At 40.6% G+C, this 23,533-nt stretch overlaps 1 non-coding gene across 1 annotated transcript; it reads right to left on the reverse strand.

The window, feature by feature from the left end:
• Positions 1 to 9,984: 9,984 nt before the first annotated feature.
• LOC113183318 (U6 spliceosomal RNA) lies at positions 9,985 to 10,090 on the reverse strand. The gene has a single exon (XR_003300857.2). It is a non-coding gene; the product is annotated as a U6 spliceosomal RNA (small nuclear RNA).
• Positions 10,091 to 23,533: the final 13,443 nt, after the last annotated feature.

Consider the following 23,533-nt stretch of genomic DNA (forward strand, 5'->3'; position numbering starts at 1 on the left):
TGTTCAGATTCTGAGAATTAAGTTTTAGTTTTGGGTTTTTACTGTGGCTAATATTCACAATCATGGAATGAGGAGTTAAACTTTCAATAACACAGTGGTGATATTAATTAGCTAAGGCACTTTAGGTGGCAAGGAAAAGATATTCAACAAAATCCGACTGCTCTGGTTTGGACTTGGTTTTTCTTGGTCAAAACTAAGATTAAAGCTTGGCCCCCAATATAATAGCATTGAAAATTGGTGGGACCTTTAAAAGGTAAGGTTGAGTGGGAGAGGATTAGGTCATGATTCTCTGGAAGGGATTGATGATGGTCGAGAGGAGTGAGTTGATTCTCATGAGAGACAGTTGTTATAAAAGAGTGAGCTTAACTCTTCCCTGGTTTCTTGCTTATTTTCTTGTCATGCTATCTCTTTCTCATGAGCTCCTGTTATGAAATACCATCTGCCATGATATGACACAGCCAGAAGGTCCCCACCAGAAGGACCAGATGGGACTACCTGATTTTGGACTTTCAGCCTTTAAAACTGTGATCTAAGTAAACATCTTTTTTTTAAAAAAATAATTTACCCAGCCTCAGGTATTTTGTTATAGTGACATGAAGTCGACTAAGACACTAGAATAAGCCCCCCCCCCAGGGGAATTTACTGACTTATATAGATGCAAAATCCAAGAAGGTGCTTCTGACTTCAAACATGACAGAGTACAGAAATTCAGATGATGTCATTAGCTTTGTCTTTCACCTTCCATTTTTCAACTCTTATTTTTATAACTGCTACCTGTCTTTATTCAAGCCTTCATGGTCTACACAATTCAAGATCTGAGAGGAAGAGAAACAACATTTAACTTTCAGGACCACATGTCAAATCTTAGGATGACTCAGATTGGTATATCTTAGGGAATTTGTCTATTCCTAAACTAATAATTGGGGCTAGGAATACAGGGTGCTCTGATGGCCCAGCCAGGGTGTGGGCCCATCTCTCTGGCAGGGGTTTGGGGCACCATGGTAGATAACCCCTTAGGGAACCATGCAGTCAGATGAGAGTAGTCCTGATGCTCTCAGACGAAGAGGGATGGGATGCCAGACAATCAAACCAACAGATGTCTACTACAAAGGTTTTGGAATGATATGTGAGTGATTAGCTACCTATTAGCTATATATTTGTTAGCCTTTGTACATATTTCTTTCTCTCCGTGAATCTACCTTGTACATATATTCAGTTTAAGCACCACTGAACAGAAGCAGTACCATAGTAAGTCTGGCAAAAATGCAGTATTAACATAAAATGTGTATTAGGCTGTGCATGGTGGTGCACAACTGTAATCCCAGCTCCTCAGGAGGCTGAAGCAGGAAGATTGCAAGTTAGAGGCCAGCCTAGGTAACTTAGCAAGACCCTGTCTCAAAATAAAAAAATAAAAAGGAGTAGGGATGTAGCTCATGGGTAAAGGGCCCCTGGTTTCTATGCCCTGTACTGCAAAAAGGAGGAGGAGGAGGAGGGGGAGGAGGAGGAGGAGGAAGAGAAGGAGGAGGAGCGGTGGCAGAGGTGGTGGGAGGGGAAGGTGAAGAAGAAGAAAAGTGTGTTAGTCTATAGAGATCACAGTGTGAAAATGATTTTTCTTTTTAGCTTTGGTGAACATAGAGTCATTGTATTTATAATAGTTTTTCTTGATCTCATTCATCATATAATTTTAGAAAAGTTTTTAACTTTTTTTGAAATTATAAAATTAGTAAACAAGGGCATAATATAAAAATGAAACTCCCTCTTACCTACAGAAATAGAATAGCTTCTTTCATATCATTCCAAAAACTTCCCATGAATTTGTAAGCATACAAGTATACTTTATATAAGCATATGGGATCATTCTCTATGCCTGCTCTCCAACTGTCTTGTTTTTGACTGAGTACCATTTTGTAGAGATCTTGCCTGCCAGTACAAATTGAGTACCTTCATTCTTTTTTTGGGGAGTGGGGGGAGAGTCCCAGGGATTGACTTAGGAGCACTCAGCCACTGAACCCCCATCTCCAGCCCTATTTTGTACTTTATTTAGAGACAGGGTCTCACTGAGTTGCTTAGCACCTTGCTTTTGCTGAGGCTGGCTTTGAACTCTCGATCTTCCTGTCTCAGCCTCCTGAGCTGCTGGGATTACAGGTGTGAGCCACTTGTGCCTGGCAGCACTTTCATTCTTGTTAATGACCGCACAGTGATCTGTAGTTTGAATGTGATCAAATTTATGTAATTCATCCCTTATTGTAGGAGAATTTTAAGGAATTGTGCCAACCATTATTCCTTCTCTTATTTGCAGACAGCCTGGCATGGATGAAGGCTCTGTGGCTCCCCAGCTGGGTTGGGCATTGCAGAAGCAGTTATGCCATTAGGGATTTCCCAGAGGGGGAAAAAAAAAATTCCCCCAAGGCTGAATTAGAACAAGAATCTGGTCCTATGACCCCCCCCCCATTGCCCTCCTGTGGTTAACCAGAAAGGTGGCTCATTGTTGAGCGGTTAGCAAGTGTTTCAGAAAATTGCAGGTGTGATGACTGCCTCTGTAGCTTGTGGACACATTCAGGGGACCTATGCTGATCTCACAGGGTGACAGGTGGCTCCCCTGGTGTCCTTTTCCTGTTTGTAAACAACCTCATAGATTTCTGGGCTATGATCAGAGGAGGGGTGATCGCTTTACATTTAGTTTGTAAATGCTCATATCGGATGTAATTCCCCTAAGTGTCTGTCTGTTTCGCCACCTAGTCCCCAAGACTGTCCTAAAAGGCAGATAGTGGAGATAGTGACTGAGAGAGGCTGAAAGGCATCCCCAGGCAAAAAGAACAAAGAAACGATCCTCCATTCTTTGCCCTCTCCAAGCCCTGAATGGTCCTTGGAGGCCCCTTCCCAACTCTCACCCTTCAACTTCCAGGCTAACAGAGCGGTTCCTGGAGTCTTGGCTAGAAGATGCCAAGAGGTCAGACGACCCAGGTACTCCAATCGAAGACCAGAAGATGTTTCCTTCTCTGGGTTTTGCTCAGATTCCTCTCTCTGCTTTGTTCTTCCTTTATGGCTCTGCCTATTGTAATTCTTGTCCTTCCAAACACAGCTCTGATGTCACCAAGAGGCGTCTCTGATCATCCCAGTGGAAAGGGATCCCTCATCTCTGCTGCCTGCACAGCCACTCATTATGTGTCTCCTGCACATTCTTGCAGGTGCTGGGTACAGAAGCAACACTTTTCCTGCAACAGAGGGTCCTCCTTCCCCCAGCAAGGCTTGAAGGGTGCTGAATGCTTAGCACTTGGCCCATGCCTAGACCAGTTAATCTCCTAGTAAATGTTAACACTGTCAGATCCTAGGGGGTGTAGCTGCATAGGGATGGGTTGCATGTAAGTCTAAAATGTTTTGTAAATTTTAAAGTCAGAGAAAGGAGAAAAAAATATGTAAACAGACCCCAGGAAGTAGCATCTTACTGTGTTAGGGGCTGGATACAGTTCACTTCCCACTCCCTGAAGCCCATGGTAACCGTCTTTGTGAATTAGACTGCTTATATAAGCTAACATTATGCAACATTTGTTCTTTTGTGTCTGGTTTATTTCCCTTAGTATAATGTCTTCAAGGCTTATCATGGTATTTGTCAGAATTTCATCCTGTTTTTAAAGTATATGCAGTGGAATAACTGTATATTACTGATGGACATTTGGGTTGTTTTCAACTTTTATCTATTGTGAATCATGTATCTCTGAACATTCATGTTCAAATACCCGAATCTCTACTTCCAGCTCTCCTGGGCATATCCCAGAAGTAGAATTGCTGGATCAGATGCTAATTTAGTGTTTAATTTATTGAGGACCTGACACACTGTTATCCATAGCAGCTGCACCATTTCACATTCCCATCACCAATGTATGAAGGTTCCAATTTTTCTACATCTCTTCAATACTTGTTATTTTCTGTGTGTTATTTAAAAAAAATAGTAGCCATCTTAATGGGTATAAAGTGGTATCTTCTTGTGGTTTTAATGTGCATTTCTCTGATTTTTGGTTATGTTGAGAATCTTTTCATGTGCTTATTGACCATCTGTGTATATTCTTTGGAGAAATGTCTATTCAAATCTTTTGCTCATATTTGAATGGAGTTGTTTTTGTTGTTGAGTATACTTCTTTATATATTCTAGCTGTTAACCCCTTATCAGACAAAAGATTTGCACATATTTTCTCCATTCCCTAGGTTGCCTTTTCAGTTTGTTGACAGTGTCTTTTGATGCACCGAGAGACTTAATTAGAGGAAGTCCAACTTGTTTATTTTTCTTTTGTTTGTGTTTTTATGTGCTATGTTCAAGAAATTATTGCCAAACCTAATGTCATGAAACTTTTCCCCAGTGTTTTTTCCCCCTCAAATTGTATAATCTCATTTGATCTATCTTCAAGTTCATTGATTCTTTCTTCTGCCTGCCCAAAACTGATTTTGAGCCCCTCTAGTGAATTTTTCATATCAGTTATTGTATTTTTTAACTCCAGAAATTCAGTTCTCTCTCTCTCTCTCTCTTTTAATACTGGGGATTTAACTCAGGGGCACTTAACTACTGAGCAACATACCAAGCCTATTTGGTTCTCTTTTTTTAAAAGAAATATATATTTCTCTCTTTATTGATATTTTCTTTTTGCTGAGACATCATTCTCATAGTTTTTTTTTTTTTTTGGGGGGGAGTGGGGTGTAGGTACCAGGGATTGAACCCAGAGTCTCTTAACCACTGGGCCACATCCCTAGCTGATATTTTATTATATTACATTATATTTATTTATTATTTTTGGTATGGGGATTGAGCCCAGGGGTGCTTAAGCACTGAGCCACATCCCTGGATCTTCTTTTTTTTTTTTCCCCCTATATTTATACTTTGAGACAGGATCTCAATAAGGTGCTCTGGACTTCAATAAATTGCTGAGGCTGGCTTGGAACTCGAGATCCTCATGCCTCAGCCTTTTGACCTACTGGGATTACAGGTGTGCACCACTGCACACAGCTTCAAATTCTTTTAATTCTTTAGACATATTTTCCTTTAGTTCTTTGAATATATTTAAAATAGTGATTTTAAAGTTTTTATCTAATGAGGCCAGGTTCTCAACTTCCTTAAAGAGTGTTTCCACTGACCTTCCTCCCATTTATAGTACATTTTCTTATTTCCTTGCATGTCTCATAACTTCTTTTTGTTGAAAACTATACATGTAAAATAATATAACGTTGGCAACTGGGAATCAGATTCTATTCCCTTTCCTGGGTCTGTTGTTGCTATTTGATTAATGACTTTTCTGAACTAATTCTGTAAAGTTTGTGTTCTTGAAGGCACATGGCTTCTCTTAGTGATCAGCAAGGTCAGAGCTTTCTGAGGGCTTTTGTGGGTGTGCACACAGCTCTGGGCATGTTTGCAGCCCTGTACTTACATAGATTTTCTAGATTTCCAGGAGTATGTTGGAGATTTTCAAAGCTCTCTATGGACATCTCATTACCCATTTTCCTTTGATTTTTTTTGTTCAACCCAACTGTTATCACTACTTCAGATGGTTATGATGTTAAAGAATCGCCACTGATTTTTTTTTAAATATTTTTTTAGTTGTAGTTGGACACAATATCTTTATTTATTTATTTATTTTTATGTGGTGCTGAGGATTGAGCCCAGCACCTTGCACAAGCAAGGTGAGTGCTCTACTGCTGAGCCCCCTAGAAAAAGTCTATTTACCTAGAAAGGTAAACTAAGGATAGTTACCTATGAGTTTGGATTTGGAGGAACTCCAGCCTTATTCTGTACTCATCAGAACCTGCTAGGATGTTGAAATTATGGGGCTATTTTTTTGTTGTTGTTGTTTATTCATTTTTATGTGATGCTGAGGATTGAACCCAGGGCCTCACACATGCAAGGCAAGCACTCTACCACTGAGCCACAGTCCCAGGGCTATTTGTTTTTAAGGCTACCATGGGTCAGGGATAAGGAGATGGGACTAAGGCAAGTAAAATACCACAGAACTCACATTGTTGCTGAGGTTCAGCTGTTTTCTTAAGTAAAACTCCCTGGATTATTGCAAATTTCTGGTTAATGTCCAAGTTCTAAAAAAGTTGATTTTGACCTTTTTTTTTTTTTTTTTGTCAGTTTTCTCATTGTTTTCATGGAGGAGTGCCGCAGTCTGGCTGGGCACAATTCAGGAGCCACTTGTCAAAAGAAACTAACTTTATTTTTAGAACTACAAACGCCAAGCAAAACAGCTCCTCAGGAAAAAACCCTCAGAGCCCAACTGCCACCACCAGCTTCCACAAGCCTCTCACCCACACAAACCTCACCACCTCCCACAATCCTCCTGCTCTTGAGGCCGATTGGCTGGGTCGCGTGGGCGGAGCCAAAGAAGTCCCCCAATGAGCAGCTCCGTGGTCTGAAAGGGCAGGGAAACAGCCCAGTGAGCAGCTCCGTGGAGGAGCCAATCAGCTAGATGTTGCTGGGGCCGCTGTGAGCCAATCATCAGCTGGCAGTCTGAAGGGCGGGAAACAGCCCAATGAACATAACCGCAGAGGAGCCAATCAGCTAGATGTTGCTGGGGCCGCTGTGAGCCAATCATCAGCAGGCAGCTGGAAGTTTGCTGGCAGCTGGAAGTTTGCTGGGGCCCTTTTGGCTGTGGCTCTCAACAGAGGAGGGAGGGGATTTTCCCAGGTTCCTGTTTTGTGTTTCCCCTGATGCCACTGGGCCACATTTCCAGCTTTTTGGAAAAATGTTATTCAAATTTTTTGTTCATATTTGAATGGGTTTTTTTGAGTATACTTCTTTATATATTTTAGCTGTTAACCCTTTATCAGATAAAAGATTTGCACATATTTTATCCTCTCCATTGCTTTTTTTGTTGTTGTTGTTATGGGGGATTGAACCTAAGGGCTCTTAACCACTGAGCCACATCCCCAGTCCTTTTTAATATTTTATTTAGAGACAAGCTGTACTCTAAGATGCTTAGGCCTAAGTTGCTGAGGCTGACTTTGAACTCACAATTCTCCTGCCTTATTCTCTGGAGCCACAGGGATTCTAGGCGTGCACAACCACACCCGGCTTCCATTGTTTTTTTTTTTTTTTATTGTTGGTTGTTCAAAACATTACATAGTTCTTGATATATCATATTTCACACTTTGATTCAAGTGGGTTATGAACTCCCATTTTTACCCCGTATACAGATTGCAGAATCACATCAGTTACACTTCCATTGATTTACACATTGCCATACTAGTGTCTGTTGTATTCTGCTGCCTTTCCTATCCTCTACTATCCCCCCTCCCCTCCCCTCCCCTCTTCTCTCTCTACCCCCTCTTCTGTAATTCATTTCTCCCCCTTGTATTATTTTTCCCTTTCCCCTCACTTCCTCTTGTATGTACTTTTGTATAACCCTGAGGGTCTCCTTCCATTTCCATGCAATTTCCCTTCTCTCTCCCTTTCCCTCCCACCTCTCATCCCTGTTTAATGTTAATTTTCTTCTCATGCTCTTCTTCCCTACTCTGTTCTTAGTTACTCTCCTTATATCAAAGAAGACATTTGGCATTTGTTTTTTAGGGATTGGCTAGCTTCACGTAGCATAATCTGCTCTAATGCCATCCATTTCCCTCCAAATTCTATGATTTTGTCATTTTTTAATGCAGAGTAATACTCCATTGTGTATAAATGCCACATTTTTTTTTATCCATTCGTCTATTGAAGGGCATCTAGGTTGCTTCCACAGTCTTGCTATTGTGAATTGTGCTGCTATGAACATCGATGTAGCAGTGTCCCTGTAGCATGCTCATTGCTTTTTGAATTTAGTTTTGTCAACAAGAAGTCAGATGTTTGATTTTTGTTCATTTTAGGCATTTAGTTTTTAGGTATTATAAAACTTCACCATAACATGTCCAGGTTGGTCCTTTTGTTCCAAGAGCATGAGTTCTTCCTCAGCCCTGGGAAATTTTCTTTTTATCTTTTCTCTCACATTCTTTCTTCTGGATATGCCTTCTGTTTCTTTCATGCTTTTAATATCTTTATTCTCCTTCTGGGAGAACTTCTCCACCCTACCTGTCAGCTTTCTAAATATCTCTTCTGCTGTGTCACTTCTGCTAGTTAATCCATTAAATGGGTCTGTAATGACTTTCTTTCATGGTACTGGGATTAACCCAGGGGCACTTTACCACTGAGCTACATCCCCAGCCCACTTTTTAAAGTTTATGTTGAAATAGGGTTTTGCCAAGTTTCTGAGACTGCCTCAATCCTCCTACCTCAGCCCCACCGTACCCGGCTGACTTCTATTTTGAGGGTGCTCTTGTCTTAGTAGTAACTGAGTGTCACTCTGTCAAAGTAAAGAGTTTTCTCTAAATGTTTGGTGGTTTGTGTCTGTACTTATTTCTGATGTGAGAGGCCCAGAAAGTGTGTCTGAGAATGCGATACCTCGGGTGGTAGGGCAGGAGTAGGATATAGGGCTGGGCAGTGAGTCAGTGGAGTCTTCTGGCTAAGATGCTTCCATTCCTCCTGGGTGAGGCCAACTATTACAAGAACTGTCGTGTGTTTCTGGTCCAAATGCTGGGTGTGGTTGCCTCTTTACCTTGTTCCTACTGCTTGACGTGTGTGGGAGCACATACGTGTGTGTGTATGTGTGTGTGTGTGTGTGTGTGTGTGTGACTGTCTGCTTGGCTACTCCTACTGTGATGACCCAACCAGCTCTGTTGGCCCAGAATCTCCTGGCAGCAAGGGCCCCACATAGTCTCCTTGTCTAATTTGGAGCCCCTGGAAAACATGCTAGTATATACTGTCCTTTCCTGTGTATGTTTTGGGCTCATGGATCTGATTCCTTCTGTATGGTGTTTTTCAGGGATGGGTCGTCATTTCTGACCCCCAAGGCTGCCTTTCTTTGTCACCTTCACTATTTCTGATTTAATTATTTTAAATGATTACTTGTCATTTTTAATGATTGACAGTGGGAGACGATAGGCTGTACCATGTATTCAATCTTCTCAGGTGATTTTTTTTTTTCAAAATTGTTGAAATTTTCCTATGAACTAAGAGTTTAGAAAAACTACTAAATGGTAATCAGAGGAGGTGGTAGCTTAATATTTGTGTACTATCTTTGGAAATGTTGGGCATTTCAAACTTGGATGGCTTTGGGCCATTCGCTTGGCTAAAATCCACATTTTCTTTGTCTACAGCTTGGAAAGCTTTTCTTTTGAGTCCAGGTAACTTTTTTGCTAGAGATCTTGTGTCCTAACCTGAGATAGCACCTCCTTGGCTGGGGCACTGTTTTAAAGCTTTGCAATTTTAGGGAGTGGTCTGGGTGGGGTCACGTTCCAATTGCACCCCCTATAACTTTTCCCAGGCACTGACTGTGGTGATGGCTGCTGCTGTCTGCGGTTGGCCCTTCTGGCCAATGAAGGCAGAAGGTGGCTTGTGCTAGCACTGACTCACCAGCAGCCTCTGGCTGAGGTTTGCTCACATGTTTCTAGACCTCTGGGGCTGGCATTTCTGTGGAATCTTTCAAGTTCATTCCTGTTCCCCAGGCTCACCCTCTTACAAGTGCTTGCTTGCCCTGCATGCCTAAAATGACAGAAGGACATCAACTCTATATGATAACCTGTCAGTGGTTGTTTTTTCTAGGATTTTTTTTCTGCACTAGTGTGTTATCACACCCATGTTTGTGTAACATAATAATAAAGATACTTTGTATTTCTCTAGAATCTTTCCCCTGAGGAAATTTTGAACACCTAAGGATAGTAGTTTTGTAACCCTCATGATTTATCAGTTGGAGTTAAATGTTCCTTTGCTAATTTTTAAAAAAAATTTTTATTTTTTTTTTATTTTTTATTTTTTTTTTTTTTTACTGTTTTATTTTATTTTATTTATTTTTTTTTTATTGGTCGTTCATAACATTACATAGTTCTTAATACATCATATTACACGGTTTGATTCAAGTGGATTATGAACTCCCGCTTTTACCCCGTATACAAATTGCTGTATAAAAAAAATTTTTAAATATGAACTGCTTCATGAATTTCCATGTTATCCTCACACAGGGCCATGTTAATCTATTCTGTGTCGTTCCAATTTTAATATATGTGCTGTCGAAGCGAGCACTCCTTCTTTAAGGCAATGAATATGACTTTGAAGGCAGAACCTCAGGCTTTTAGTTTTACCATAGAACAAAAAGTACTCTGTATCCTGGGCTGTTTAGAAATGTGGCATTTCATACTTATCAGGGGGGTGGATATGTGTAGAGGCATCTTTCACTTTAATGGTATTTCAGTCAAGTTGACTGCAGGCTATTTGTCATAAAACTTATTCTATTTCCCCAAGACTTTCTGATGTGAAATTAGGGTTATATTTCCCCATAGGGAAAATTCTCACAGAAAAATTCTTAAATTTTGTAAGGCAGGATTAAGGAATTTAGCTTTCTGTAGTCTAGAAGGATAGTTCTTAGCTGTGCTTGAATGTTAGAATCACTGGGAAGCTTTTTAAAAATACCAATGCTTGAAATGCAGACACTAGAAGTGGATATGGTGTTGTGGCTGGGGTGGGAACGAAGGCTGACCAGACACTGGCCCTGGGGGACTTTTTTGGTAAAGGGTAGGTTGTGCACTGAATTGTAGGGGTGGTTACACAACCATGAACCTTTACTAAAAATAATTAAATTTACTAATGGGTGAACTTTGCAGTATGCAAATTATTTCAGTATAACTCTAAAAAATCCTGCCTGGGTATCTATCAATTCAGGCCACCAAGTCAGACTCTCTGGAGGTAGGACTCTGATACTGGTATTTTTAAATAAATAAATAAGCTCCCCAAATGATTTAATATGCAGCCAGGGTGAAGACCCAATGGCCTAAAACCTTGCCTATCTTAGTAGGCCAATCCTCCCTAGAGCCAAGACTTTCACAAGAAAATACAACTTTGTATTGAGATTTGATTTCTTTGACTCTCACTTAAAGCAATAAAGGTTCATAAAACTTAGATGTAAAGATGGATGATGCATAAAAATGATGATATCCTGTGATTTGCAGCAAAATGAGTGAAACTGGAGGACATTATGTGAACTGAAATAAGAGGCAAATACTGCATAGTGTTTTTCATATGTAGGTGTTAAGAAATATGAGGTTGGACTGTATAATAGTGATTACTAGAGACTGGGAAAGGTGGGGGTTGAATAATGGTGCTCAAACATGGTTAGATAAAATTAATAAGGTCTAACCCCTAAAGCTTGGGAAATAATGCCAAGAGTTAATAAATGGGACAGCATCAAATTAAAAAGCTTCTTTACAGCAAAGGAAACAATTAGGAATGTGAAGAGAGAACCCACAGAACAGGAGAAAATCTTTGCTAATTACTCTTCTGATAGGATTAATATCTAGAATATATAAAGAGCTCAAAAAACTTTACACCAAAAATCAAATATCCCAGTTAATAAATGGGCAAATGAATTAAACAGACCCTTCTTAAAAGAAGAAAAGTAAATGGCCAACAAATATATAAAAAGTTTAACATCATCAGCAATTAGGAAAAGCAAATCAAAAGTACACTAAGATTTCATCTCATTCCAGTCAGAATGACCATCATTAAGAATACAAATAATAATAAATGCTGGAGAGAATGTGGAGAAAAAGGAACACTTTTACACTGTTGGTGGAATTGTAAATTAGTGCAACCACTATGGAAATCAGTATGGAAGTTCCTCAAAAAACAAAGAATGGAACAACCATATGACTTAGCTATACCACTCCTCAGTATTTGTCCTAAAGAATTAAAGTCTGCATACTACAGTGATACATGCATACCCATGTTTGTAGCAGCAAGATTCACAATAGGAAAACTATGAAACCCACTTGGATGTCATCAATGATGAATGGATAAAGAAAATGTGGTATATATACATGATGGAGTTTTATTCGCCATAATGAAAAATGAAATGATGTCGTTTGCAGGAAAATGGATGGAACTAGAAACCATCATGTTAAGTGAAATAAGTCCAACTTTGTTTTCTCTTATATGTGGAAACTAGAGAGGAAAAACAAGAATGGTGGGGGTGGATCTCCTAAAAATTAAAGGGAGATCAGTAGAGGAAAGGGACCAAGAAGTGGGAGGTGGGGAGTTAGGGGGGAAGTTCTAGGGAGTGATATTGACCAAATTATATTGTTATATGGTGTGCACGTGTGATTATGTAACAACAAATTGCATCAATATGTACAACTGTTATGCACCAATAAAAATATAGAAAAAAATTAAGGTCTAGTGTTTTACAGCACAGTGTGATGACTACAGTTCACAATAATTTATTGTGTATTTTATGAAGAAGAGAAAAGCTTGAAGGCACCAAACACGAAGGAATGATTAGGCAAGGAGTCATTAATTATCCTGATTCAATCAGTATATATTATATACATGTACTGACATATTACATTGTACCCCAAATATACAACAGAAATAATAACTAAGAAAAGGGGGAAAAAAGAAACTTAGAACATTCTAGACTAAAAAAAAAATAGATGGCTGATACACACAGACTTAAATGCTATGTGGGAAATATAATCACGTACTGAAGAATCCCATTCTGATTGGACCACCTGTGCAACAATGGTCCCGTAATATTTTATTGCCTAGTGACATTGTAGCCATCTTCGTTGGCGAAAGCACAAACAACCCTGAAGTTGGTACACTCTATGATGTTCTCATATTGATGAAATTGGCTAATGAGGAATTTCTGATAAGGTATCCCTAGCATTAACTGATGTGTGGCTCTATAGGTAAATGAGTTTTTGTTATCTGGAGGGAAAACCTAAGCTTTTGCATGCCTGGTGATTCCCTATACACTTAATAAGGGCCAGGATGAGGGTAAGAGGTGAGACACTTACCTAGGGTACAAAATAGAAGTGTGTGCCAAAACTTTCACACTCAAGATAAATATTATTGTTGTGCAACCGAACAAAATATCAGCTTATTAAATCAAGGTAGAATCCTTCTAGCCTCCTGGATGAGGCTTGGTTGTCTGTTTATCTTCCTTAGAGTCAGGGCCACATCCAGCTGGTTCTCTGAGGGCCTAATGACTGGGCCTGAGAGAGTAGGACCCACACCCACAGCTTGCTGCTGCTGTTGTACCTTCAAGGTGCAAGATGTTCTGTTGTCCCTCTTGTTGGATGAGATGGATGTGGGGAACTGAGCATTCTTCTTTTTTAAACTTTTTTTTGAGAGAGAGAGAGAGAGAGAGAGAGAGAGAGAGAGAGAGAGAGAGAGAATTTTTAATATTTATTTTTTGGCGGACACAACATCTTTGTTTGTATGTGGTGCTGAGGATCGAACCAGGGCTGCATGCATGCCAGGCGAGCGCGGTACCACTTGAGCCACATCCCCAGCCCCCCTGTGCATTCTTAAAACACCACAAGTGTGCATTGATCTCTGTCTGGACAGGTGAGAAATAACTCGTAACTCCCCCTTTTTCCATGGAGCATGGGAAAGTGAGCATGGCCTTCAGGGTTGTTTGTGCTTTTATCCATATTCCATAGCCTAGCTCTCTAAGTATGGACCCCTCACTTGATCTCCAAATCTGAAATTGAGTTTCTAGATCTAGTCTCTCTTGATCTAGATTTTTGAATCTCTAATCTGATAGAGTCATGAATTCAACCAGGGAATGATTCAGGTTTTATTGAATCTGACTCTTATCTCATTTGGGGGGCTTTCCTTGAGAAAATGAATATGCATTTATAAAAAAATGAAATTTAATACTTTGGAACAGGGTCCTTGCAAGTGAAGAGCTTTACGTTTTATTAATTTCATGGTGAAATTACCTCCAGTCTCACATCCGTATTTCATTTCCATTATGCCTTTGCAGGATTTCTTTCTGCAACTTACCAGCTACTTCTGCCTACAAACTTCCCGCCTAGGTCAAGTCTTATCTTCCATTTTTATGCTTTCAAAAGTCTCAGCATTTTTTGCTTTGCGAAGTAGTGAAATGCTTAAGAAAATTAGTTCTAGCATCAGACTCGGATTTTTTTTTTTTCCCAATTCTGCCACACTAGTTGTGTGTCTCGGGGGGCAGAGGCAGAAGGACCAAATGAGATAATGTGTCTTTGTGATTTAGCACAATTGGAAAAATGTTGAATTGTTGTTTCTTTTTCTTTATCTTTTTTTAAATCCCATAGTGTTGGGCATCAAACCTGGGGCCTCATGCCTGAAAGGCAAGTGATCTACCAATTGAGCTACATTCCCAGATCTAGAATATTAGATAGTGTGAAGAATTTGCAGGATGTTTGGAAAAGCAGATGCTGAAAATTGGCAGGAACTAGGAAAGGCCAGCCATTATAAATAACCTGATCAGGACCTTCTATTGCTGCTGTAAGACCCAGATACTACTTCAGATTCTGCCGTTGCTGCACCCTAATATACCCCATCCTTTCTTTCTGGGATCTCTTACTTAATATTCAACATCACTGGTCATCCTGTCTAATTGACTGAGTCCAGATTTAGGGAGAGGATCTGTCTGCTTTATCTTCCATATTAGAATTTGGAGTCTCTTAAAATTAAGTAGTACACCCAGTAGGGTGTTGGGGAACAGAAATCTCCCAAACTATCACTGTTATTTATTGTGATTCCTTTTGTATGTTCACTAATGTCTAATAGAACTGAGCTGCAAGACGTTATCCTGCCAGTAGGTGCCACCTTTTAACAAGAGTATGTATCTTCACCTATAACCCTGGCCTTTAAAAAGTAACCTGGTATGTATGGAGCATTGTGATATTTTTTCCACTGAAATCAAACTGTGATGGTCAATTCTTAGTCACAGAAAAATGGATTCAGTTCTCTCAGCTGAAAGCTTGCTCTCTATGAGTTTATGTTACTTTTTGGGACCTGTTTCCGCTTACTTGACAATGAATATGAATAACTGGAAAATTAAATGGAATGGAAAAATGAATAACTAGCTTATTAGACTTTTTAATTAAATTTTTATGATGTAATTTAAGGATTGTAATATTGTATTGCTTTTATGTAAAACATCTCTATTTTCTGAATTATTTTTCTAGAACATTATAGAAATAGATCATTGAAACATGGGCATCTCCCAAAGGCATGGCTTAGTGTTGTTCTAAGAGCATGTTAGACCATAGGTTCCCCAAGGGTAGGCATTCTGCATGTTATTTATCAATGCATTCTCAGTACAGTTCTTGACATAAAGCAGTATGCTCATCATTCTTCCTCCAGAAAATTGAGCCTGATCCCAAAACAGCAGCAGAAGAATAGCAATGGCTCTCTTATATCCATCCTCAGTACCAGGAAAAGCAAGGTAAGCTGCATTCTGCAAGACAGGAGCAATGAAGGACAGTGTGCATGCTCCTGATGGGCCAATAGCTGTGCAGAAATTGTTGATTAGAAAAATGTATTAATTAGATTAAGATTAAATTTATATTCCCTAAAATGAATACTTATTCATAACCCATAGAAACAAAATCTTGATGAAAATCTATTAGCACATGAAAGTATATTTGCTTTACTACAAAGGGAAAAGTTTGTCTTAATTTTTTTTTCTTCTGAAGAAGAAATGTAACTTTAAGTTTTATAATATTTCTCTCTGGCTGTCTGTTTTGCTTATATACAGAACACATTTCAGTTTGATTTAATTTACAAGTAGTAACTGGGAGACGGGACTGGAATGGCCTGACTCCTGCAAGGAGAGGCCTACAATCCAGCTTTAGTTGATTTATAATCAAGGCACTGCATTATGTGAAGATTTCAATACATTATGGTTTCCTTGAGTAGTCAAGGGGTCAGCTTTTCTCTGCTTTTTGAGAATTAAATTTTACCTCCGACTCTTTTTTTTTTTTTTTTGTGCCAGGGATTGAACCCAGGGGCACTTAACTACTGAGCCACATCCCCAGTCCCTTTTTATATTTAGATATAGGGTCTTTCTAAGTTGCTTAGGGCCTTGCTAAATTGCTGAGCCTGGCTTTGAACTCATGATCCTCCTGCCTCAGCTTCCGGAGCCACTGGAATTCCAGGCATGCCCCACCATGCCCAGTTTATACCTCTAACTTTTGAAAGTTTTGCGTGGAAAACATTTTTTTTCCCCCAGCACTGGGGATTGAACCAGGGCTTTGAACAGGCTAGGGAAGTGCTCTACCACTGACTTACCTCCCTAGCTCATTTTATTTTTAAATTATTTTAATTTTGAGACAGTGACTCACTAAGTTGCTAAGGCTGGCTTTGAACTTGTGATCCTCCTGCCTCAGCCTCACAAGTAACTGGGATTATAGGTGTACATCACTGTACCTGGCTTTGAGTGGAAAACTTTGCATGTGCAATAAACAATGAAGATCCACTTTACATCTATAGAGTTTGCTGCTGGAAATATATAGAATTTACAACCAAATTAAGCTGTTTCATATTTGATAAAAATGATTTTGTGTACCTCTGCAGACAGCTTGAGAATGGAAGCACTTTCTGTAAATATATTTTTAATAGCCAAACTGATATTTTAGATGCTATTTTCTTATTCCAACCAGGATTTGTAACATTCCTACTGACATTCTGCACTTTTTTTTGTTGTTGTTCCAGAGATTGAACTCAGGGGTGCTTAACCATGGATCCACACCCCCCTACCGTTTTTATGTTTCATTTAGAGACAGGGTCTCACTAAGTTGCTTAGGGTCTTGCTAAGTTGCTGAGGCTGGATTTGAACTTGCAATCCTGCCTCAGCTTCTTGATCTGGGGATTACAGGTGTGCACCACCACGCTTGGCTGACATTCTTTACCTTTTAATGAAAACCATCTCACCCTCATTCTCACAGAGCCCCCTAGTCTCATACTGTAAGCTGAAGCTCTCTGATCTTCAGGCCAATTCCCACTTCCCTCTGCATTTCTAGTATAACTCCTCAAACTTGAGGAGTTGATTAGTTGCTGTTGCTCTCTGTACTGAACAAAACTCTGCTTTCCCCCATGGACCCATCAGTCTTTCTTTCAGAAGGGTCTTCACCTTGTCCTTGAGAAGCAGGTGGCACAGAGGTTGAGAGCATGTGCTGGAGCCCGGGTGTGTGTGCACTGTGGCTCTGCAATCTTGGGTGAGGCAGTCAGCTTCTTATCTCAGTTTGGGAAAATACAGTTGCCTGGGAGATATGATACATTCTTGTGATTGTGTTTCCAAGTCTATGTAATGCTAGTACTTTATCTCCTGTATTTATTTGTATTTGGTGAGGGAGAGCTAGTTAAAAAGCAAAAAGTCTTCCTCTTCCCTCCTTTGTTGTATTTTAAGTCTCTTGGCTTTAAATACTGATGATTTCCAAATTTATATTTCTAACACAGGCCTCTCTCACATCTCCACACTTAACTTCCCAATGCCCTGTCCAACATTTCCATCTGATGCCTGACCTCAGATCTCCCATGGCCACACCACATCACCAATGCAAGTAAAATCTTATTTCACCCACCATCTTTCCCATCACAGATGCTAGAAACTCTGTCCTTCAGTTGCATTTTGAAAACTCTTTTCCTTCATTGTATGCTATATCTAGTCCCTCAAGAAATCCTGCTGGTTGTACCTTAAAAGTTATCTTCGGCCTGACCACTTTTCACTTCTCCACTGCCGCCACTCTAAGTCATCTCCAGTCTGGTTTACTGGTCTCCCTGCGTTTAACCTCAAGTATTTTCTTATTCTTTCTTTCTTTTTCTAAAAAATATTTTTTTAGTTGTAGATGGATGCGATATCTTTACTTATTTATTTTTATGTGGTGCTGAGGATCGAACCCAGTGCCTCATGCATGCAAGACAAGTGCTCTATCACTGAGCTACAATCCCAGCCCTTGAGTTTATTCTTAACACAGAATCCAGAGTGGTCTTTTAAAAAAACAAATCAGATTGTATCTCTCTTCTGCTGTATCATTTTTCCGTTCAGGATCTTTGCACTGGTCATTCATTCCCTTCGCCTGGACATCTCTTTGCCCAGCTATCCCATAACTAACTCCTTGCTCTCATCAAGCTTTTGCTCCAACTAAGGATTTCTAAGGATTTTGCCTCTGCTTCTTCCTGGCCTCTGCTGTTACCTAACAGCTTGCTTGTGGGGGTGACGTTCCAGAGTGTGAGAAAGGAAAATCTACTTGTGTTCTCTTAGCTTGGATGTACCATTTGTCTGGAAAGTTCCTCACTAAGATATCTCTGCAGTCCAAGCCCACTTTTCCTTCAAACTTTTGCTCAAAAGTCACATTTTCAAGGAGGCCTGAGTCAGATGAGGTTAGAACACCATTCAATTGTCGGGAACTACCAGTGATTCGGTTGTACAATTGCTTATAAATCACTTGGTTCTTCTAGCCCCAATTAATATATCTTTTGGCACACATGGTATGTTTTTGCAAATAGAGTTCTCTGAGAGGGACTTGCTGGTGGGGGTTTCTGTGAGTTGTAGCCATCTGTTTCATCATAATTCAAGGGACAAATATCTAGACAACCATATAACATCCATGTACTCCTCTGGCAGCTGCTTGGGTCATCACAACACCCCTGTCCCTGAGCTTCCCACCTTGGTAAACAGTGTGTGAGGGGGTTGGGGCATGGAGGTTAATGGATGAGGGGAGTGTGACCTTGTAAAGCTGCCCCAAAGTGAGCTTTGATCTATTCTTATAGCAGAGTCTTATTTTCCCTTCTTTCCTTTCCTCCTCCCTCTCCCCCCATCTCCCTTTATTGTTCCTTCCCTACTTTCTTTTCTTTCATTTCCTATTTTTTTCCTTCCTCTCCCTTGCTGCCTCTCTCTCTCTCTCTCTCTCTCTCTCTCTCTCTCTCTCTCTCTCTCTCTCTCTCTTGTCCTGGGGATTGTAATCAGGGCACTCTATCACTGAACTATATCCCCAGTTCTTTTTTGTAATTTTTATTTTGAGGCATGGTCTCACTAAGTTGCCTAAGCTGGCCTTGAACTCATAGCCCTCCTGCCTCAGCCTTCTGAGTAGCTGGGATTATAGGCACACACCTACATCTGGCCTATAGCAAAGTATTTCTCCCCCAGAAAGATAGCTCTCTGCCATCTCTCATGCTACACCAGCAGGAAGGACTCTGATTGTTGAAGACAGGTTGGAACCTGACTTACAGGCACATGTCCTTAACCACTCTTGTCCTTTTGCTCCTTAGCTAGGAGCTCTATGGAGATCTGTTTTAGTAGTTTGGCATACAGGTAACATCTTTCATGGGGGTGGAATAGTACAAGGGGGGAAGTTGTATCTTTCACAGTATTCACAGCAGGAGTGACCTCCTCGAGATACAGCTGAATGAACATACTCAAGGACGCCCTTTCATTCTTATTTCTTTACCTAATTCTCTTTCCAGGGGCAACATCTGCCTTTCTCAGTCACGGATGTTGAGGGTGCCTCCATTAACAGTTATCTTCCCCTGTGCCCTATGATGGCAAGGTGGGCTCATCTCTAGGATGTTTTCTCTACCAGGTGGATGGGAGAGGTCTGGAGATGGTGCTACCAAAGGACTTGGCACCTAATCCTAGACCCCCCCCCCCCCGCCCCATGAGGAATTTTGTTGAGAAGAAGGGATGGATATATTATCAGTCAGAGTCGCTAATTCTAAGGAGGCTGTAGATTTCTTTTTCTCTAGGCTCTGGCCAATAATATTATAAGTAATATTATTCATTAGGAATGTGCACTCTCATCTGAAAGCTGGAAGAAGTAGGTGGGAACTCCTGGTGGAGACTGTTCTCTACTGTCTTTGTTTTTTGTTTTTGTTTTTGGACTTCAAGGTCTCAAGGTTGAGAGAGCAGGATGATCCATTTATGGCACTTATGCTCTGAAAAACAGGAAAAAAGCAGCTTTTCTCTTCTGAGGTGGCAGTTAAAAAAAAAAAAAGTAAATTGTGAAATAACCCAACGAAGGAAGTGGCCTTGGTCTGACTGATGTCTGAATCCTCTTTCCTTGCTCACAAAACATGGTGAGCCCAGGGTCAGGGCTAAGGATGACTTTTGACTTGATGATGCAGTTGCCAAATATTTTGTACGGGTCGCGGGGTGTGCCTGGTGCAGCTCTCAAAGGTTCCTGACCCACCCAATTCCATTCCTCACTGTTGCTAAATAGTCCTAGAGAAAACACGGAGTATGAGAATGATCAACCTGAGGGAGGCTGAGTAGTGGAACAGTGGACAGAGCCGTGAGCTGGTATTGTTTAGATGTTTTTCCCTCCCATGGTTCTGTTTGAAGCTTTTTGATTATTCTAGCTCTTATTAGTCTTTCTAATGAAATTTTATTAGCCCATACTTTAAAATTTCATTTTATTTTTAGATCATGAAATTATTATTATTATTTTTTTTGTAGGTGTGTATGTGTGAAAGTTACACCAAGAGAACAAGAAGCAAAAGTCTGCCTTCCTTGTTCCTTCTCTCTCCTGGCATCATCCTGTTGGATGGTCCATTACCCAATGAAATGAACTGCCCCATGGGACAGGCCTCATGAGTGGTGTGGAAGGGGTTTTGAGAGGTTTGAATCCTCTGCATCAGGTCGGGACAGGAGGGCTTTGAGCTGGGCCTTCACAGGACTTCTGAGGTCCTGAGGAAGTGAATGAGGAGGGCCTGTGCAGAAAAGGGAGTATCAGAAGCAAAATCACAGAGGTGGGAAAAATACAAGGTTGACTTAAGCAATGATGAGTGGCTGAGAGGCTGGATAGTGAACTGGGCCAGGCAGGAGTCTCAAAGGCCAGGAGTTTGGCTGTTAGCACACAGGCAGTAAGAGCTGGTTAGAGTAGGGGGCTGGTCATTTCCTGGGTGGTTGATGGTCTCCAAAGTTCCTGCCCTTCCTGTTTACATATATTACCCTTTCCCTTAAGAACTGGAGTCTCTCCTTTCCCCTTTCCCTTAATTCTGGTCTGGCTTCAGGGACTTTCTTGACTGTTGCAGAAATGACATTCTGAGCCAGGAATGGTGATGCACTCCTGTAATCCCAGAGGCTCGGGAGGCTGAGGCAGGAGGATCATCAGTTCAACGCCAGCCTCAGCAACTTAGTGAGGCCCTAAGCAACTCCGTGAGATACTGTCTCTAAATAAAATACAAAAAGGGCTGGGGATGTGGCTCAGTGGCTAAGTGTCCCTGGGGGTTCAATGCCTAGTACCAAAATTAAAAAAAAAAAAAAAGAAAATGAAATTCTGAGATTTCTCAGGCTAGGTGATGAGAAGTCGTGCAGCTTCCTCCTGGCTCAATCTTGGGCTGCTCCTTCTTAAAACCCCGATGACCTGTGAGAAGTTCAGGACACACAGAGGGGACTCTTTTTTGGCACTTGGGTTGACAGCTTCAGCTGAGCACTTCCATAGGATCAGAGCAGAAAGGACAAAAATGGGGTCCTTGATTACATACCTCACTTGCTGAATCAATCCAACTCTGACTTTCAGTTATAGGAGCCAGTCAATTAGTTTCATTGTTTTTAGCCAGTGTGGGCTTATTTTTCTGTTTCTTGCAACTAAATGCATTCGAAATGATAAATAGAAGTATTGTGTAATTAAATAGTTCCGGTTTTCACTTTTCTTTTCTTCTCTGATGTGCTAGGGGTGGAACCAGGGCCTCACACTCACTAGCCAAGCACTCCACCACTCACTCTTAACTATGTGATCAAGGGGAGCCTCTGAACTGACTTCCTTATCTATCTTTGAAGGATTTTTTTTTTTTTTTTTTTTTTTTGTGGCTGATCTTATTCTAAAGTGGAGTCCCTAATTCTTTTGCTCCAAATGAAAGTATTTTCTTCTCCTGGACCTTGTTCTATGCACATTGAGGTTTGTCTCCTTGAACTGTCAACTACCTACACAACACTTCAGAACCATTCCCTTTCCATTTGCTTTGTACATTAAAGCCATCCCACCCTTCATTTTATGTACAGTACTTGTGATAATGTGGTCAAGTGTGAACCTTTTCTCTATAATGCCCCTTTCACTAAAAAACTTCTGGAGGGGGGTGGTCCTGGTTGGAAAATGCAAGTATCTAGTTATAGAAAATGTTTTAGGAAATGCCTGCCCCCACACACTGCCAATGAAGCAAGTAAATTAGCTTTTAGTTAAAACATCAGCATTGATAAGAATTTGGATGGAATGAATATTTCAGGGATTTTTAAGGAGATAGTTGGGAATTTTCTTAATTCTGGAACATAATGATTCAAAAGGCATGTTGGTTTCCTGAAATAAAACAAATCTCACATCCAAAACAGCTGGGATCATTAACCTAGAGTAAATAATGTCTTGGGGCTCTAAGAATCTCCACAGTCGCCATCCTCTTGGTCACACCTGGAAGGAAGACCCTTATTCTTTCATTCTCGTGGTATTGTGACGGCAGGGTGCCAGGTCATGCCTGGTTAGGAAGCTCTAGTTTAGAGACATAAGCCTCATAAATACAGATGCCAAGCCAGATACACCTGTCTGTACCCATCCTGCCACAGGGGTGCCTCTGCATCTAACCCTCAAGTTAAGGGGACTAGAACAGCACCTACCTTGGTACTTTACTCCTGTAAATATAGTCCAGCCCAGTCTGAGAGCATGTAGGAGTAGGAGACCTGAGTTCCAGGGAATCTTTGACGTTTAACTCTTTGACCTTGGGAGAGTCATTGAAGGCACAGTTTTCACATGTATAAAATGACCCCCATTCATAATGCTATGGAAGCAAATCAGGCAATGAAACAGGTCTTTGAAGACAGAGAAGCCCTAGGTCTGTAGGTCTCAACCTTTTTGTGATCTCAGACTTTTTCAAAGACAGGCATTTTGGGTGGAATCCTGAAAGCCATTAAAGGTGAACACCAGTTAAAAAGAAAGCCAGGTTTGGCAAATTGCCTTGAAGTAGTTCTCTCTCTAAATCATAAGCGCAGAGGCCTATTGTCTTCTATTAGCCCAAGTAACTTTTGAAGGGAAAAGAATGAAACAGTAAATAGTAATAACATATAGTAATACATACAGAGAAGAACAACTGGAGGAGAAGCCCCCCGCCCGTGGCTGCTCTGCAAACTAGTCCATGCAGCATGCTGGGGACACAGCAATTATTTGGTTAATTTGATGGTGGTAGACAGACATAGATAATCACAAGGGGAAATATCAGCTCTGGGACATGATTTGCCCAGATGGACTGTCTAGAATGGTCTAATCGTCAAGCTAACTACCAAACCTTCATGTCACTCGCGTCTAGAGAGTTGTGGCTGGTTTTATGTCATTGAGAGCAATCTTTAGAAACACATAGTCTTCCTTCGTGAGCTCTATTTAGAGAGAATGTTACATAAAATTTCTAGGCCCTCATGGTATTTCCATCTGAGGGTGCATAATCTTGATGTTATCCATACATTTAGTTATGGATTATTTAGTCCTACCACATATTTCAAACTCTCATTTCCCCTGTTTCATTCATTAGTGATGGGATGAAGATAATGGCCTACAATCATAGTCTTCATAAAAAAAGAAAAAGGAAATTGGTTGGTTCCTCTTTTATTTATTCATCTTCTCTGACTTCCTAAATTTCCCAAATTGCCTTCTGGGTTGTGTGCCCACCAGGGTGGTGAGCATTCGATTGATGTGGGAGTCCATTTCCTGCTCGCTGGGT

This window comes from Urocitellus parryii, chromosome 1 (genome assembly GCF_045843805.1).
Source record: "Urocitellus parryii isolate mUroPar1 chromosome 1, mUroPar1.hap1, whole genome shotgun sequence".
In the NCBI taxonomy this organism is placed as follows: domain Eukaryota; kingdom Metazoa; phylum Chordata; class Mammalia; order Rodentia; family Sciuridae; genus Urocitellus; species Urocitellus parryii.